Below are 7,811 nucleotides of genomic sequence, written 5' to 3'. Positions count from 1 at the left end.
ATCATCACTTCCACTGGCCTTGTTGTTAGCAAGGCTTTCTAAGGCCCATTTGACTTCACTCTCCAAGATGTCTGGCTCAAGGTCAGCAACCACATTACCTGGGGTGTATGAGACCTCCATATCTTTCTGGTATAATTCCTCTGTGTATTCTTGCCACCTCTTCTTGATGTCTTCTGCTTCTGTTAGGTCCTTTCCACTTTTGTCCTTAATTGTGGTAATCTTTGTACGAAATGTTCCTTTCATATCTCCAATTTTCTTGAACAAATCTCTGGTTTTTCCCATTCTGTTATTTTCCTCTATTTCTTTGCATTGCTCGTTTAGAAAAGCCCTCTTGTCTCTCCTTGCTATTCTTTGGAAATCTGCATTCAGTTTCCTGTATCTTTCACGATCTCCCTCGCATTTTGCTTGCCTTCTCCCCCCCCCCCCCCCGCTATTTGTAAGGCCTCATTGGACAGCCACTTTGCTTTCTTGCATTTCTTTTTCATTGGGATGGTTTTCGTTGCTGTCTCCTGTATAATGTTACGAGCCTCCATCCACAGTTCTTCAGGCACTCTATCCACCAAATCTAAATCCTTAAACCTGTTCTTCACTTCAACTGTGTATTCATAAGGAATTTGATTTAGATTGTATCTTACTGGCCCAGTGGTTTTTCCTACTTTCTTCAGTTTAAGCTGGAATTTTGCTATAAGAAGCTGATGATCTGAGCCACAGTCAGCTCAGCTCCAGGTCTTGTTTTTGCTGAGTGTATAGAGCTTTTCCATCTTTGGCTGCAGAGAATATAATCAATCTGATTCCGATGTTGCCCATCTGGTGATGTCCATGTGTAGAGTCGTCTCTTGTGTTGTTGGAAAAGAGTGTTTGTGATGACCAGCTTGTTCTCTTGACAGAACTCTATTAGCCTTTGCCCTGCTTCATTTTGAACTCCAAGGCCAAACTTGCCAGTTGTTCCTTTTATCTCTTGACTCCCTACTTTAGCATTCCAATCCCCTATAATGAGAAGAACATCCTTCTTTGGTGTCATTTCTATAAGGTGTTGTAAGTCTTCATAGAATTGATCAATTTCAGTTTCTTCAGCACTGGTAGTTGGTGCATAAACTTGGATTACTGTGATGTTAAAAGGTCTGCCTTGGATTCGTATCGAGATCATTCTATCATTTTTGAAATTGCATCCCAGTACAGCTTTCGCCACTCTTTTGTTGACTATGAGGGCCACTCCATTTCTTTTACGGGATTCCTGCCCACAGTAGTAGATATGATAGTCATCCAAACTGAATTCACCCATTCCTGTCCATTTTAGTTCACTGATGCCTAGGATGTCAATGTTTATTCTTGCCATCTCATTTTTTACCACATCCAGCTTTCCAAGGTTCATGGTTCTTACATTCCAGGTTCCTATGCAATACTTTTCTTTACAGCATTGGACTTTCCTTTCACTTCCAGGCATATCCGCAACTGAGCGTCCTTTCGGCTTTGGCCCAGCCGCTTCATCAGCTCTGGATCTACTTGTACTTGTCCTCTGCTCTTCCCCAGTAGCATGTTGGACGCCTTCCGACCTGAGGGGCTCATCTTCCAGCGTCATATCTTTTATATGCCTGTTGTCTTTGTCCATGGAGTTTTCTTGGCAGGGATACTGGAGTGGCTTGCCAGTTCCTACTCCAGGCATGACTGATAACAGCAGCTGAAACTAAACACTTAATTTGGGCAGGAAGTTTTATAACATCCACCACCTAGGCTAGGCATGGCCAAACTTGGCCCTCCAGCTGTTTTGGGGCTACAACTCCTATCATCCCTAGCTAACAGGACCAGTGGTCAAGGATGATGGGAATTGTAGTCCCAAAACATCTGGAGGGCCAAGTTTGGTCATGCCTGACCTAGGCAAAGCATAAAATCCAGACCATTCTAGGGTGTGATTTTGTAAACATATTTTATCTGGTAGATGTGGAAGGTTGAGTATTCCAGCTAAGTGTTTTTCAGGAGCACTGTCATCCTGACGAAAGAAGAAGAAGAGTTGGATTTGATATCCCACTTTATCACTACCCGAAGGAGTCTCAAAGCGGCTAACATTCTCCTTTCTCTTCCTCCCCCACAACAAACACTCTGTGAGGTGAGTGGGGCTGAGAGACTTCAAAGAAGTGTGACTATCCCAAGGTCACCCGCCAGCTGCATGCGGAGGAGCGGAGACCCGAACCTGGTTCAACAGATTATGAGTCTACCGCTCTTAACCACTACACCACACTGGAGTCATTCCAAGGCCCTATTATACTTGAAGGGAAACTTTCAAGGGACTTATTTGATCTCAACTTGGGGGGAAATTCCATTTCTTTCAGCCTCTTGCAAGAAGCTCCTCAGAGAGACATAGTGCAGAGTTCAGTGAAGCAGGCACATAGTCCTTGAAAACTAGGAGGCTGATGGAACTGTATTGATTCACCAATATGTACCAGAGCAGGGCATATGTCTAATTCAGGGGTAGCGAATGTGATGCCCTCCAGACTACAACACCCATCAGCCCCAGGCAACACAACACATGGTCAGGTTTAGAGTTCTTGTTCAACAACATCTGGAGGGCACCACACTGGCTACTCCTTGTCTGATTAACATAGTGTTGGAAATCCACTGTGACATGGTAGCCATTCCAGGTTACACAGTGTTTTTATGTAAGCAAGGAATATTGGGGGGGGGGGGAGTGCATGCAGCACAACTGCAACATAGTGGTGCAGCTGGGCACCAGCCAAAGCTGATAGAAGGCACTCTGCACCACCAAGGCCCATGTGAGATTAATATAGTTTTTATGAAATAGTGGCTGGACATAGCAGACGACACAGTGATTCTCCAAGCAGCTCTCTTTATTCTCAGGCTGGAACAGAACTGAACTGAAGGGCTCAGCAGCCTGCTTATATAGAACTCAGGTACAAGCAACAGCAACAACTTTCTGTAGTTACCCAATCCCTGAACGTCACTTTCAATCCCTCATTTGCACGTGCGGACCTGAGTGAGAACTGCAGCAGAATGAACTATATACACACACCCTTAGTGGCCTAGGGTGATAACTTCAATACATAACAGTTTTGATACCCTACAGTCTGCCACGCCATAGTATTAGAATAGAATAGAATAGAATAGAATAGAATAGAATAGAATAGAACAGAATAATAATTTATTGGCCAAGTACATTTTTCAATATACTTGGAATTTGCTTTGGCTACATTACAATGTAAAATACATTATACAAACTGTTGTGTATTGATTCAAGGGTTATCATATCTGATTACTATTGTCTGTATTCACATTAGGGGAAAGGAACAGTTACTATTGGTTCGTTCAAGTTGCTGCATTTGGATCCTCAGTCTTATTGGTTCCCACCAAAAGGCAGCTTTGTGATTGCTTGAGATTGTTCCCTCCAAAATGTATCCTCTACTGTCCCTATAAATGTATCTCCTTCTCCTCAGTTCCCCAGTCTTGTTTGTCTGAATAAAGAGTGTTACATGAAGAAGCTGTCTCCTGCCTGCTCTGTCAGAGCTGAAATCACTTGCTGAATCACGACCCCCATGTTACAACAACTGGCGACGAGGATGGGATCCGGAATGCTGAGGAGCGGTTAAACGCAGCCCTGCCTCAGAGTCTGGATTGCAGCAGAGAACAAGACTCACTGGCCAGCTGAGAAGACAACCCTGCCCCTTGGAGAATGGAGAGTCCAAGGGTATTGGAGCCCTTCCAGCCATTAGAGCCCCACACGTGGGAGGACTACACTGAACGCTTCGAGTTCTTCGTGGCGGCTCAAGGGATCACCAATGCCGGCAAAAGAAGGGCCACATTCCTGAGTTGCTGTGGGCCCGAGACCTTCAAGCTGGCCAAGGCATTGCTCGCCCCAGCGAAGCTGAGTGAGACTATGTATACGGTCGCCATTTCTTCATTGAAACGGACCACAAGCCACTGTTAGGGTTGTTCAACCCAATCAAACAAACGCCGCAAATTCTATCCCCCAGAATGTTGCGCTGCTCTATATTCCTGAATGGGTTCCAGTACACCCTGACCCATATGCCAGGAAAAAGGTTGTGCCATGCTGATGCACTGAGTCGATTGCATGTCATCAGCCGCAGTAATTAAGCCGCAGTAATTAAGGTGTTGAGACAGCTGTTCGCTACCCACAGGTTGCCCGAGACCATCGTATCAGATAATGGAGCAGCTTTTGTATCCCAAGAATTCAGAGCATTCTTGGCTGATAACTTCATAAGAGGGGTCACATCAGCCCCCTTTCACCCATCCTCCAATGGGCAGGCTGAGCGCATGGTAAGGACAGCCAAAGGATCCATTGTGCGCTTAATGGAGGGTGACTGGTCAGCTCGCATCGCACAAATGTTGTTTTTGCAGCATGCGAAGCCATGTCCTGCAACAGGCAAGTCGCCAGCCGAGCTGCTCCTAGGTAGAAGGCTGGTAATGGTGCTGGATTATGTCCACCCAGATAAAATGCCAAACTGCAATTCGAGAGCACCCCCCCACCCCCCGGCTGAGAGTGACACAACAAGGTATCTCACCCCTGAAGATCTGGTCTGGGTGAGAAACTATGCACGAGGTCTGCGGTGGGTGGCTGGTGTGATCACTCGGGCTAGTGGACCTGTGTCCTATTATGTGACCTTGGAAGATGGGCAGGTTTGGAGGAGACATATAGATCAGCTGAGGCGCCGGGCACCCAGCAGGGAGGAGTCAGATGCGGAGAATTTACAAACCGAGGATAATTTGTCCCCTGCTAATGACGCACAGCGGCAAGGGCAGAGTGGAAATGGCAATTGACCCTGGTTCCACTAGTCCTCACGATGAAGAGGAACAGGGAGAGAACTCTGAGCTGTCGGAGACTCTATCCGTTCCTGACACAACTACTGCAGTAGCCCCTCCACTGCAGGTAATACCTAATCCAGCACCTGCGACACCTGTTGTCAGGAGATCGAGTAGAAGTCGCAGGACCCCACAGTATCTGAGGGATTAAGTCTGCTGTGCTCACTAGGGGGGAAGGGGTGTCGTGTATTGATTCAAGGGTTATCATATCTGTATTATTATTGTCTGTATTCACATTAGGGGAAAGTAACTGCCTTCCTGTTCCAGAAGGAAGAGCTACTATTGGTTCATTCAAGTTGCTGCATTTGGATCTTCAGTCTTATTGGTTTCCACCAAAAGGCAGCTTTGTGATTGCTTGAGATTGTTCCCTCCAAAATGTATCCTTTCTAGCCAGTCTTTCTGTCCCTATAAATGTAGCATCCCTCTCCTCAGCTCCCCAGTCTTGTTTGTCTGAATAAAGTGTTACATGAAGAAGCTGTCTCCTGCCTGCTATGTCAGAGCTGAAATCACTTGCTGAATCACGATCCCCACGTTACAACATATTTGCTGTGAATAGAGAGCTCTTAATTATCTGAGCCTTAAAGCTTGTTTCACATGTGTAATTAATACTTATGTAATAATTACCCTAACAAGGAAATGCTTGGGTGAAAGGCAAAGCTAAGTAACAACAATGTTTTTAATGGCATATTCGTATTATATACAACCTTCTAGTGTGACTGGTAAATCTTGTGTGGTTTAGGACACCAGAATCTCAAGATCTGCTTCTCCTTACATGAAGCTGAACTTCATCAGAAACCTTTCTCCATATGCCTCATCCAAGGGATAAGCAGAGCATAGCAACACAAGAACAGGCTTTTTCAGTGGTGTCTTTCTGCCCCCACATTTGACAAATGCTCTCCATGAGGAAACATGCCTGGCATACCACTGCCAGTCTTTAAGCACCAGGCTGAGCAGGGCTGGCAGATTGAAGCAGTCACTTCAGGTGGCAGAATCCTTTGGGGGCAATGCCCCTGCGAGTGCCTTGCCTGCTACTGCCAGGGCTGCACAATGGTGGCTTCCAGTAAGATTTCGCTGGAACAGCTATGCGACCCAAGCAAGTGCAGCTGCAGCAGGGAAGAGCATCTTCCCGTTTCACCTCAAATGGGGAATAGGACTGGTTGCCCCTGAGGCTGAAACATTTTTTTTTACCCAGATTTTTGGTGGTTATGTTTCTGAGATCCTATTTGTTGTTGTTGTTGTTAATTAAATTTGTATTGTGCTCTTCATCTGAAGATCACAGGGTGGTTCACAACATAAAAATACAAAATGACAACACAAAATGCGTAATTAAAAAGACCCACCATTGTTACTTTGCTGGATCTCGGGACTGGTTTTTTTAAAGACTTAATGGCTTTTATCTAGTTCAGTTTGCGATTTCCTTTAGTGGCCAACCAGAAGCTTATTTGAAGTGCAAAAGCTGAAACACGAGGACAATGGAATCCTCCCACCATCGTTCCTCAGCCCCTGGTGTTCAGGTGCAAGCTACTTCTGATCCTTGAGACAGCATATGCTTTTCATAACTCGTAATGATTGATGGCCTTATTCTCCATGAATCTGTCCAATCTACCTTTAGAGCCATCTTAATTTGATGTCCATCACCATGTTTTGCACTGGCAAAGTTTGTCTTTTAACTATGGATCTGGTATTTAAAATCTGGTGTTACATGGGGTGCTTTCCAGTCCTCTGATAAGGAGGCCACATACCCACACCCATGAGGGACAAGTTACCATAAGAATACATTATTGTTTAGACAAGCCTACCCAAGTGCTTAGAAAGTTTGGGTGAGTTTTATTTTTTATATTTATTTTTTAATTTTATAACAATTAATGATACAAATCTCATACATCATGTTATTTACAATTGCCGTATTCTCCCACCCCTCCTCTGGACTTCCTTCAACTCCCCCTCTACTGAGTTATTTGGTTTTATTTATCGTATGCTGCTTTTCCTACACAAAAATAAAATCCCTTATCATTTCTCTGAAGTATCTGTTACTCCAATGAAATTGTGAAGTTTATTCAAATCCTGCCAGTGAATCCAGTCCATTCTGTTGTTTCTGCAAATAAACTGTAAATGGTTCCCAGACTCTTTTGAAGTCCTTTTGGTCCTGCTCTCATAGTTTGTCTGTTAGCTTAGCCATTGTTCCTATGATTGTATTTCTTCCGTCTTCCAATATTGTGCAATCAAGATTCTTGCCGCTGTTGTAGCATACATAAATAATGTCCATTTTTCTTTTGGTAGCTCTTGATTTGAGATACCTAACAAAAAGGCTTCGGGGTGTTTAACAAAATTCATTTTAAACATTTTTTCAATTCATTGTGTATCATTTCCCAATATTTTTAATGCATTTGAATTCCCACCACATATGATAGAATGTTCCTTCTTTTTAATCTGTCTTGTTCTGTGGGCGTGGTGCCTCGGTGATGGCCTTAATTTTAGCATCCGCGGGGTGGATGCCTGCTGCGTCAATTTTAAACTCCAAGAAGTCCACAGTTGGCACCCCAAAACTGCATTTTTCCATTTTCAGTTGCAGCCCCACCTCCTTGAACTTGAGTAACATTGCACGGACACGCTCAGCCAGTTCCTGGGGGTCTTTCCCAGCAATCAGAACGTCATCAAAAATGGCAAGACCCCTGGCAGACCCCTTAACAGGTGCTCCATTAGCCCTTGAAAAATCCCTGGGGCCACACAAACTCCAAACTGAAATCTGTTAACTCTGAACGCCCCTTTATGTGTTACGATAGTCTGTGCTTCCGCTGATTGCGGGGTTACTGGCAGCTGTTGGTAAGTTTGTGCTAGGTCAAGTTTGGCGAAAACCTTGCCCCCAGCCAGTTTTGCCAACAGCTGTGAGACGACTGGAATGGGGTATGAGTTTCCCCTGAGTGCCTTATTGATAGTACATTAGTAATCTGCACAGATCCTGACTTCCCCATTTGCTTTAA

Source organism: Lacerta agilis, chromosome 9 (genome assembly GCF_009819535.1).
Source record: "Lacerta agilis isolate rLacAgi1 chromosome 9, rLacAgi1.pri, whole genome shotgun sequence".
Lineage (NCBI taxonomy): Eukaryota > Metazoa > Chordata > Lepidosauria > Squamata > Lacertidae > Lacerta > Lacerta agilis.
Note: the sequence above shows the minus strand (reverse complement) of the source record.